Below are 12,224 nucleotides of genomic sequence, written 5' to 3'. Positions count from 1 at the left end.
AATTTGGGCATTGTGTGGCAGTTGTTTTTCATTAAAAACACATCCGGAAAGATTCTGATGATTTTCTGGCAAATTGAACTAGGAAAGCTCCATAACTTGTGGGATTTCATCATTTCCTGAACATATGACTACCAAGAGGAAGCTGCTGAACTATATCTCCCAGTATTCCATGCCATTGCCCAAGTGTGTCGAACCCTAGGGACTTTTAAGACTTGTGGACTTCAACTTCCAGAATTTCCCAGCCAGTATTCTGAGAGTTGAAGTCCACCAGTCTTAAAAATCTCCAAGGTTTGACATCCTTGCCATTGTCTATTCTGGTGACTTAAGAAATGTGATTGAGTGCCAACATCTGAAGAACTTCTGTATCGGAGACCTAGAAGGTGTGGTATCATCTTCAAGGATCCTCTGCACACTCCTCTTGGTTCCATGAGATGCCATGCTCATTTTTCTTTATAAAAAAAAGTAAAGGTTCCCCTTGCACATATGTGCTCGTCGTTCCTGACTCTTGAGGGTGGTGCTCATCTCAAAGCCGAAGAGCCAGTGCTCTAAAGATATCTCCATGGTCATGTGGCCGGCATGACTAAACGCCAAAGGTGCACGGAACGCTGTTACCTTCCCACCAAAGGTGGCTCCTATTTTTCAACTTGCATTTTTACGTGCTTTCGAACTGCTAGGTTGGCAGAAGCTGGGACAAGTCACGGGAGCTCACTCCGTTAATGCAGCGCTAGAGATTCGAACTGCTGAACTGCCGACCTTTCTGATTGACAAGCTTGGTGTCTTAGTCACTGAGCCACCGCGTCCCTTATGCCCTTTATGTTACTGCACCTCATATTAAGTGAGGGTGAAGAGATGACATAAACCTCTTTGAATTTTCTCTTACAGTCTCCCATAGTATCTTCTAATAACCATAGTGACCCCAAAAGTTTGACGTGACATCATTATTCAAATTTCCAGCTAGTATTCCAAGACTGGATAGTATCACCTAGTTTTGGTGACTTCAAATGTTAGCCGCTTCTGGAATCACCAACATTTCCATATATTTTAAAGTAATTCTGAGGAAAATAAGAGGTATTGTTTTTAGAGAATGACGTGACGTCTTCTCTTTAAGGAGTCTTAGAGATGCCACAATTCAGTAGTATCTTCAGTAAGATCAGTCAAACCATCATGGAATGGTGAGAATTTAAAAGTTTTGAAAAACTCACTCTTTAGCCAGAGAATGTATAGGCTGCTCTCTATTTTTTGGACGTGTTCCTGATAAAACCATTTCTTCCTTGATGTCAGTAGAACTATGGGTACTTACGGGCATCCATCTGAAATGTCATTGACTAAACTTTTTTCTGATTTTGTTCTATGTTGAGGAACAAACTCAGTTTACCAAGACTGATGATGATTTAAATAGAGGTATACTATTTTTGGGGATGCGGTGACTCAGTGGCTAAGATGCTGAGGTTGTCGATCAGAAAGGTCGGCAGTTTGGTGGTTCGACTCCCTAGTGCCGTGTAATGGAGTGAGCTCCCGTGACTTGTCCCAGCTTCTGCCAACCTAGCAGTTCGAAAGCATGCAAAAATTCAAGTAGAAAAATAGGAGCCACCTTTGGTGGGAAGGTAACAGCGTTCCGTGTGCCTTTGACATTTAGTCATGCTGGCCACATTACCACGGAGATGTCTTCGGACAGCGCTGGCTTTTCGGCTTTGAAACGGAGATGAGCACCGCCCCCTAGAATCAGAAACGACTAACACATATGTAAGAGGGGAACCTTTACTTTTTTGCTAGTTTCTGCTTTTCTTTGTTGCAGGGGAAATACATAGTTCCTCAATAGATTCAAGCTGTGGTTGTAAATCAAGGAATACTTGTGTCCCCCTACCCAGTTTTATGGGGATCTACCCTCCATCATTCATTCAGCTCTTGTGGGATGTGCCATATGGGATACACAGTCATTCATGAAATTATCAGTTAGAAAAGAGATTAGAACTCACCGTCTCCTGGGAATTGGCCCAAAGTCACCCAGCCAACTTTCCTGCCTAAGTTAGGACTAGAACTCACAGTCTTCTAGTGATTCACCCAAAGTCAACTAGCCAGCTTTCATGCCTAAGGTGATACAAGAACTCTCAATTTCCTGATTTCTAACTTGGTGCCTTAACCACTAGATCAAACTGGATCCCTATATTGAGCAGGGTGCATGATCCATTAGTCTAAATGGGTCTTTCCTCTCTGTGATTTGATCCCCTTTTAGATGTCCCAGGTTACCAGCAGTGGTGGGTTTCAAATTTTTTTAGAACCTCTTCTGTAGGTGTGGCCTGCTTTGTGGGAGTAGCTTGCCAGCCATGTGACTGAGTGGGAGTGGCTTGGCAGTCATGTGACTGGGTGGGCGTGGCCAACTTGTAAAATGTGGTGAAACTTACTTAACAATGCTCTTGCTTAGCAATCAAAATGTTGGCTCAGAAACTCTGGCATTTGAAGCACGCAAGTCTTAAAGCTGTCAAGTTACAAGACTCTTGCACCCCTAACCCTTTAGAAAAAAAAGCCCCCAGGAGTGTTCAAACTTGACAGCTTTAAGACTTGTGGACTTCAACTCCCAGAATTCCTCCTCTCGTTCTTCATCTTGATGATGTGCGGACGGGCGGGGGAAGGGAGCTGGAACCGGTTCTAAACGGCACTATAGATTTGTGGAACCTCTTCTATAGAAGAGGTTAGAACTGGCAGGAACCCACCCCTGGTTACCAGGTATGATTTTTGGAGGTCCCATGCGACACAAAGGATATAAGCTATTTTGCACTAAATTCCACAAACAAAGCAATCTACAGAAATGCTGATGCCCCTCCTCAACCTGTTAGCAGGTTTGTTCTGACTTAACAGATTTGTTTGATGGATACAAAGCCCAAGAAGTTCACTGTTCGTTAGCTGGGGCCTCATAGGTATTGTGTGTGCTTTATCTTGTTCTCTCCTTATGTAAACCCTGCTTGAAAAACACAAAGCAAAATTGGGGTTGAAGTCCCAATTGTGTCAATAGGCTCCAATGATGTGGCAACACAAAGCTTGCAACGTTTGATTTGTTGGAGAGAAGGAAAGGATGGGCCTCGGGATTTGCAAGGCCTTGGCTTGACAAGGGAGGCAGCTCTCTTGCCTGTTGGTGGAGGGAAGTCTACCTTGGGTGGCATTTCTGGTCAACCTGCTTGCTTTTCCCAGGCTATTCCCGCGGCTGCTGTCCCTTCCTGTGACAGGGCCAAACACAGCTATCAGAACTGTAACTGGGATTCCTCAGTCCATCATCACAGGTGGGGAAAAAAGGGGGGAAGTCCCAAGCAGGTAACATGTTTGTATAGCAAAGACCTCTTGGAGAAGTCTTGGTTCTTCTAACTGTCCATCGTGCAAAATGCATGCAATGGTTAGGAAATCTTAAGCTTGGGTTCTTTTTGCTGCAGCGAATGTGGTAAATCAGTAACGATGTTTAATAATATTTAATAATGAAACAGGGGCCTTGGAAAATCCCAGATACTTTCTACACGTGGGCAGAAGAGTTTATCCATCAAAGATGGCTTAAGGGCTTGGATGAGCCAAATGTTGCAATGAATGATTGATGGGGTAGCATATTGGGTGAGTTTGGACTGTTTGGCTTAGTCAATGAGCCCCAGCTAAAGAAATCATGATTTAGCCAAATGCTTTGATTCGACTATTTCAAATGTCCTAACTTGGTCTTGGGATTAGCTATGTTAATTGAGGATTGCAAGAATCCTATACATCTGGAAAGAGTCCAGCTGTGGACAACTGCATTGTTACAGTCTTACCAACAACCTTTTCAGGTACATTTGTATTCTTTGTGTTTCCTGCGTATTAGGTTCATACTCTAATTTTTCTACAGAATCTCAAAGAGTTCTTTGTTCTTCCATACAATCCTATGTAGTAGGTTGGACTGAGAAAGAGTGATTAGACTAAGCCACCCAATGGTGGAATGGATTTGAACCTGGATCTTGTTAGCCCTTGTTTAATTTTTTTTTTTACAGGTACAGCAAATGTAAATGCAAGTGTAAAATCTTGTCTGAAGATCCTACTGGTTTTGTAGGGATGACACTTGTAAAATAGCATCTCAGGAAATCACTTCAGAAGGAGGTGAAGTCAATGAAAAATGTATTATTAAATATTATACATGTAATAAATATATCAAATACGGTGCCATGGTTCCAGGACAATTATTCATGAAGATGTTGGCTCTGGTTTTGGATTTTTGGGGAGTGAACTTTCCTTTGATGTACTTTGAGCACAGATATAATCAGTTGATTCTGATGAGCATAATGAAGAATAGCCAGATCCAAGAAATTTTTGGTTCTGAAAGCAACATTTGAAGCATCAACTGGCTGGGTCTTGGGGTGGCCCCCGTGGCATTTGAATGACAGCTCCATCTTTGGCACCAGACATAAAAACTTATTTTTGACAGAGGTTCTCAGCAATCATTGGTAGCCTTTAGAAGTGTTGCTTAGAATGGAATGGAATGGAATGGAATAGAATAGAATAGAATAGAATAGTTTATTGACCAAGTGTGATTGGACATACAAAGAATTTGTCTTTGGTGCATATGCTCTCAAGTGTACATAAAGAGACAAAATACATTCGTCAAGAATCATAAGGCACAACACTTAAAAATAGTCATTGGATACAAGTAAGCAATCAAATCATACTAGAAAACAATCAATATAAATCATAAGGATACAAGCAACAAAGTTACAGTCCTGCAGTCATAAGTGGGAGGAGATGGGTGATAGGAACGATGAGAAGACTAATAGTAATAGTAATGCAGCCTTAGTGAATGGTTTGACAGTGTTGAGGGAATTATTTGTTTAGCAGAGTGATGGCATTCAGGGGAAAATTGTCCTTGTGTCTAGTTGTCTTCGTCTGCAGTGCCTTATAGCGTCGTTTTGAGGATAGCAGTTGAAACAATTTATGTCCAGGATGTGAGAGTTCTGTAAATATTTTCACGGCCCTCTATTATGTAGGAAAGTGAGGCAGGGACAATTTCTTAATTCTGAAAGACAAGAAAGAGTATGCGTTAGGGTGGGTGTGGATGCATCTGCTGAGCATAACAGTTCCACAGGAGTTGGTATTTTATTTTATTAGACTGATATCCTCTCTTTCCTTAAGGGTATAAGTTGGTGGTGCATAACATGATTTCTCTAGCACATTTTTATAACATCTTTTTTTTTTCTGAAGCCTAATTCTCCTTCTTACAACAGCCCTGAGAGGAATGCAGGGAAGAAAGGGTGTGTTGAGGGAGAAAGAATAAGTTTACTTCCTTCATTTCACGGATTAGATTTGGATCAGGATATCCTGAGATCCAGTATACCCTGTTTCCCCAAAAATAAGTCCCAATCGGAAAATAAACCCAGCATGATTTTTCAGGATGCTCGTAATATAAGCCCTACCCCAAAAATAATCCTCAGTTAAGATCATCAGCCAGACGAATGCAATTAGTATCGTATTTTCCTGAAAATAAGACCTAAACCGAAAAGAGGCCCTAATGCATCTTTTGGAGCAATATATATATATATATATATATATATATATATATATATATATATATATATATATATATATATATATATATATATAATATAAAGACCCTGTCATATTTTCAGGGAAACATGGTAGGTAGTCCTTGACTTACGACCACAGTTGAGCCCAAAATTTCTACTGCTAAGCAAGACAGTTGCTAAGTGAGCTTTACAACCTTTCTGGCCACAGTTGTTAAGTGAAGCGCTGCAGTTGTCAAGTTAGTAACATGGTTATTAAGTGAACCTGGGCTTTCTCATTGACTTTGCCTGTCAAAAGGCTGCAAAAGGTAAATTGCATGATTCCGAGACACGACAACGGTCACAAATATCAATCAGTTGTCAAGTGTTCCAAGTTTGATCACAGAACCATGGGGATGCTGCAACGGTCGTAAGTGTGAAAAATGGCCATAAGCCACTTTTTTTCAGTGCCGTTGTAACTTTGAACGGTCAACTAAATGAACTGTTGTACGTCAAGGACTGCCTGTACTCTTAAACACATATCATAATAAAGCTTTTGGAAGTTGTTCTATTATTTGCTTTACATCTCTGAATTGTTTCTTGCCCCAGGATGTCTGAATTGAATGGTTTTAAGTTCAGAAAAGTAATTTGACTTTTCCACTTGCCTACCTTACAACTCTAAACAGGATCTTTTTTCCATTGTATTTTTCTTTTTTTAAAAAAAAAAATAAAATTCATTGTAGGTTTTCCCTTGCAAGTAAGATTATCCACTCAAAATGTGGCATTTCAAGAATCCAAGAACTCATTTCAAGAGTTCATTGCAACTTGAATCTTTGCAAGTACTTTTTGATTCCACCCCCACCCCACCCCTTAAAACCTCTCTGTAGATAAGTCTGGAATGTGTAGGCTGTGCTACGTTAGGTTGGCTTTTTTAAAAAAAATAAAAATTTAAAAAATAAAAGCTTTTTTGTTATCAACACGAGCTGCAATGCATCGACTTTGGGAATACAACCTGTTCAAAACGTAACTAGAACAGACACAAGAATTTTGGGTTTCAGATTTTCACCATCTTTTACTACCTTTCCCAGGGCAAACCTTAAGTTTGCTGATGGGTGTGCCCTTTGCAAGGGGTTGGAAGGTAAGTGTAATTTAGAGCAATCCTATCAATTCAGAAAGAGGTCGCTAGGCAGACGGAAGTCCCTCGCAGGTTATAAACCAGACAGTCTCTATGTCGGAAGGTCAGAAGGTGAATCCATTGTTTACTAACTGTAATTGTCTGGCTGGAGGTATGGTTGTTAGATGGATGGCAAGAACCTCGGCTTGTCAGCAAAAGTCACGGTGCAAAACATTTTCCCACTTGGAATCAACAAAAGAAAATCTAGGTATATAAATAGGTTTATAACTCGGCGGGCGGCTGTTTCGCAAGGGGGAAATTATTATTGCTGCAATATATTTGCCGGTATTTGATTAAGCGGGCAATAGATGTATATGTGCCTTTGTCTTTCTGTATCTTCTAATATACACTTTTTTAAATGTTTTGTTTAGCCTTCTTAATTTTCGTAAGGTTTCTTTCTTTCTTTTTTTTCTTTTACAGCTTGCATATTAACTTTCTGAACAAATTTTTAAAAAAAATATTGAAAAAAGGAAATATAGATATAAACGTATTTCTTCTTTCTTTCTCTCTGACGTTTTTAAACTGTTAAAGTAATAGAATACAAAAGAAGTTTAAAGAAAGAGAACAAGAAGAAACAGGATATAACTGCTAAATATAAAAGTTTTTAAAAGCAGAGTCGAAAAGCTTTCTAGTAATTTCTAGTGACGTGGCGGCTCATTTGTTAGGACCCTGAGTTTGTTGATCAGAAAAGTCGGCAGTTCAGCGGTTCGAATCCTTAGTGACGTATAACGGACTGAGCTCCTGTTACTTGTCCCAGATTCTGCCAACGTAGCAGTTAGAAAGCACGTAAAAATGCAAGTATAAAAATAGGGACCACTTTGGTGGGAAGGTAACAGTGTTCTGTGCACCTTTGGTGTTTAGTCATGCCAGCCACATGACCACGGAGACGTCTTCGGGGAGTGCTGGCTCTTTGGCTTTGACATGAGCACCGCCCCCTAGAGTCGAGAATGACTAGCACATATGTGCGAGGGGAACCTTTACCTTTTATGCAATGTCTCCATTGCCTCTGTGTCCCCCAATTAGCCACAATTTAAATATTTATGTTTTACATTGAAGGTTAGTTTTGGTTGATGATTTCTGTTTCAGTCCTAGAAGCCAATATTCCAAAAGTCTAAATCTGCTTTTTCTTAATGTGTTGCATGCAGGTAATCCTCCCATTTACGGCCGTACGTCATGTTGGTCATAATGTGGATCGTCATAAGGCTGATCTGATCTTATGACCTTTTAACAGCAGCAGTTGTTAAGCTAATCCCACAGTCATTAAGTGAATCTATGGTTCGCCAAAGGGTTGTTTTTTTGCAAACACTGGAAGTCACATAACTTTAATTGTGGGCTGGTTGCCGGATGCCCAAAATGAAGTCATGTGACTTAGAGAGGGAAGCTGTTGGAACTCTGTAAATGGGTCATAAGTTGGCAGCTGTATAAGGGAGCCATTTCTGTTTAGATTTGGTTAAAGTTCTTTTTTGGATAAACAGGGACCGTGTTTCCCCGAAAATAAGTCAGGGTTCTTATTTTCTTTTGATCCCCGAAATACGCTTGTCCTTATTTTCAGGGTGGTCTTTGTATTTTTGAGGTGCAGGAGGCCCCTTAACCTCAGCCCACAAACCGTGGATCAGCTGATCCAGAGAGGCCCGGAAGTTCTCTCTCTGTTTCTGACGCACTCTTGCCAGCCCAAGTGTCGCTGGGCCTACCGCTCCTTTTCCTGTCCGCCACTAAGAGAAGGCGCGTGGTAGCTAGGATTTGCGGGAACAGCCCCTGTGAGGCCGTTCTGCATGGATGGCCGGTGCATGTGGGGCACATGGGGCATGTTTGTTTGTTTGTTTGTTTGTTTGTTTTATTAGTTTTGTATGCCGCCCACTCTCGAAGGACTCTGGGCGGCTTACAATAAAACAGGGAAAGGGGAATAAATAAGACAATACAAAAAATTTAAAAATACACAACATTCACAATTGAAGCGGGGCTGGATATTTCAACAGCCCCCAGCCTGTCGGAACAGCCAGGACTTAGTAGCTTTACGGAAGGCCGGGAGGGTAGTAAGGGTCCGGATCTCCACTTTTCAAGGGCAGCCCCATGTAGAGCGTGTTACAGTAATCCAGTCTTGAGGTGACGAGGGCGTGAGTGACTATCTGAAGTGCCTCCAGGTCTAGGTAGGGTCGCAATTGGTGCACCAGGAGGACCTGGGCAAAGACCTCCCTGGTCACAGCCGACAAATGGTGATCTAAAGTCAGCTGTGGATCCAGGAGGACTCCCAAATTGCGAACCCTCTCTGAGGGGCATATAATTTCACACCACCCCCCCAGCCTGAGAGATGGAATAGTTTGCCAATCTTTGGGAGGGAGCATCAATAGCCATTCAGTCTTGTCGGGATTGAGTGCAAGCTTGTTCATTCCCATCCCCCCCTTTCTCCCCCAGGACATGGTGTGGACTGACTGTGCCACTAAGAGAAGGGGTGTGGTAGCTAGGGTTTGCAGGAGCAGCCTCTGGGAGGCCATTCCGCATGGATGGCAGGTGCGTGGAGCATGTTTCCCCGTCCCCCCTAAGGGACCAGCTGCGCATGTGGTTAAATATTTTAAGGGAGAGCTTATTTGGGGGGAAGGGCTTATTTTAGCGCATGCACGCAAAAGCCTGATTGGGCTTATTATCCGGTGAGGTCTTATTTTAGGGAAAACAGGATAGTCCTTGAATTATGACCACAACTGCACCCCAGCCCCAATTTTTTGTGCCTAAGCAAGACAGCTCAACGAGTTTTATTTTATAAGTGGATCACTGCAGTTGGCAAGTTAGCAATGCAGTTGTTAAGTGAATCTGGCTTCCCCACTGACTTTGCTTGTCAGAAGGTCACAAAATGTGATGCCATGGCCCCAGGACACTGCATAAACCGGCATAAGTACATGCCAGTTGCCAAGTGTCTGAATTTCCATCATGTGACCATGGGGATGCTATAACTGTTCTAAGTGTGAAAAAGAGTTATTTTTCCAAGTGCCATTGTAACTTTGAATGGTCATTAAATGCATGGTTGTAAGTCGAGGACTACCTGTACTGACAATTTTGCCATTGCAGCACATTGTACAATTTTGGTCTCCGAGTGCTGATATTGTTGGCAAAGTTTTGTTTTTCCTCTCTTTCTCTCTTTCTGAACTTCAAAATGAATTCATTTTCCCTTTAAAATACCAAAGAATCGCTGGGGGCTGTTTAATAGGCATTGTGCTGAGTGCTTAATTGTGTCGACAGTTATTCACACATTAGCACGAGCTCTTCCTTTAGGTTTGCACAGCACTGATTTGTTAAAATAAGTTGATCATATTTCTCATAAATAAAATTAGCTCCGGGCAAAATAAGCACTTGATGGGTGGGGAGAAATTAAATGGTGGATGGTTAGAGAGTTTGTTCACTTTCTAAATCTGTTAACTGAAAAATGTGTGAAAATATTTGGATGTGAGTGAGCACTTGTGTCTGATTTAAGGACATAGTAGAACTCCATTTGCAAAATTGTAACAACAGCAGCAGTTAAATGGGGTAGAATAAATTCTATTATTTTTCAATGTTGATTTTTGGGGGGAGGAAATACTTAGCTGCACTATCAGAAATATTTTATCCAGGCGTGGTTTCCCCCCCTCCCACCACCACTGAATGGAGGAGGAATGCCAAATGAAATATGATAGCGCTGTGGCCACTTAGTCAAGGGCAATCAATGATCTGGATCAGTGGTGGGTTTCAAAATTTTTTAGAACCTCTTCTGTAGGTGTGGCCTGCTTTGTGGGAGTTGCTTGCCAGCATGTGACCAAGTGGGAGTGGCTTGCTGGCCATGTGACTGGATGGGAATGGCTTGCCAGCCATGTGATTGGGTGGGCATGGCCAACTTGTAAAATGTGGTGAAACTCACTTAACAACGCTCTTGCTTAGCAACCAAAATGTTGGCTTAGAAACTCTGGCATTTGAAGCATGCAAGTCATAAAGCTGTCAAGTTACAAGACCCTTGCAGCCCTAATCCTTTAGAAAAAAAAACCCCAGGGGTGTTCAAACTTGATAGCTTTAAGACCTGTGGACTTCAACTCCCAGAATTCCTCCTCTTGCTCTTCATCTTGATGATGTGTGGACGGATGGGGAGAGGGAACTGGAACCGGTTTTAAAGGACACTGTAGAATTGTGGAACCTCTTCTATAGAAGAGGTTAGAACTGGCAGGAATCCACCCCTGATCTGGATCCATCTTAAGTTGGCTGCCCTTTGTTTCCAGTGCATCAGCCAACTCAAATCCCATCAATTGTATTGGAAGGGGCAGAGAACTACTTAATCCCTTTCCACCCCTCTATGCGTTCCTGAACAAAGATTATATGAGATTGGGAAAGGAATCTTAGAGAATGTAAGTCTGCTTGTTTTGGGGCCCAACCGGCTATTTCAAAGAGATAATGAGGAGATCATTAGCAGGATGCAGTTGTCTGTCTACTTGGGTGTTGCCGGTCCTGGAAAACAAAATTTGAGATGAGCAAATAGGAGACTGAAGAAGACAATGGAGAACAGAGCTGCTTCTGCCAGTTAGAGTAGTTAGTATCCTGACTTTGAGGCAACTCCATAGAAGAAGCTTCATGGACAGAACAGACCAGACTGAGGGTCAAGATTAGAAGATTGACTTCTAATTCAAGGCTGCACAGGGATCTTTTGATAGTTCACTTGCAAGGAGGAATGGTCGGTTGTAGATGGAGCGTCCAAGAGGAATGGTCGGTTGTAGATGGAGCGTCCAAGAGGAATGGTCGATTGTAGATGGAGCGTCCAAGAGGAATGGTCGGTTGTAGATGGAGCGTCCAAGAGGAATGGTCGGTTGGAGATGCAGCGTCCAAGAGGAATGGTCGGTTTGTAGACAGAGTGTCCAAGAGGAATGGTCAGTTGTAGTTGCAGCGTCCAAGAGGAATGGTCGGTTGTAGACGGAGCGTCCAAGAGGAATGGTCGGTTGTAGATGCAGCGTCCAAGAGGAATGGTCGGTTGTAGACGGAGTGTCCAAGAGGAATGGTCCATTGCAGATGGAACGTCCAAGAGGAATGGTCGGTTGTAGATGCAGCGTCCAAGAGGAATGGTCAGTTGTAGACGGAGTGTCCAAGAGGAATGGTCCATTGCAGATGGAACGTCCAAGAGGAATGGTCGGTTGTAGATGCAGCGTCCAAGAGGAATGGTCGGTTGTAGATGCAGCGTCCAAGAGGAATGGTCGGTTGTAGATGCAGCGTCCAAGAGATGGTCGGTTGTAGATGCAGCGTCCAAGAGGAATAGTTGTTGTAGATGCAGCGTCCAAGAGGAATGGTCGCTTATAGATGGAGCGAGCCAATTCTCTATATGAATGGGCAATTCTGCTGATTCAAGATTAATTAGTATGTGTGCAACCTTCAGTATATTATGCACACAGACACACACACACACACACACTTGCACATCCATCCATAATTAGACAACCCAAAAGGATTTGTCTCTCTAAAGGCAAGAGCAGAATTTCCCTCTCACCCCATGTTCTTTCTTCAATGCAATCCTTCCCTGGAAGGAATCCTATCTATACTCATCTTCT

At 42.4% G+C, this 12,224-nt stretch overlaps 1 protein-coding gene across 3 annotated transcripts in view; it reads left to right on the top strand.

Moving 5' to 3' along the window:
• Positions 1 to 12,224, top strand: part of SOX5 (SRY-box transcription factor 5) — a 640,060-nt gene that overhangs the window by 49,052 nt on the left and 578,784 nt on the right. The window contains exon 1 of one of the 3 annotated variants that reach the window (XM_032221310.1): positions 3,121 to 3,275. The exons of the other annotated variants lie outside the window; for them this stretch is intronic. The gene's annotated coding sequence lies outside the window, so the exon portion shown is untranslated. Of the gene's footprint in view, positions 1 to 3,120; positions 3,276 to 12,224 lie in introns of those variants that run through there. 3 annotated transcript variants of the gene reach the window in all.

This window comes from Thamnophis elegans, chromosome 7 (assembly GCF_009769535.1).
Source record: "Thamnophis elegans isolate rThaEle1 chromosome 7, rThaEle1.pri, whole genome shotgun sequence".
NCBI lineage: Eukaryota > Metazoa > Chordata > Lepidosauria > Squamata > Colubridae > Thamnophis > Thamnophis elegans.
The sequence above is the reverse complement of the archived record's forward strand: the minus strand, read 5'-3'. Positions and strand labels throughout refer to the sequence as shown.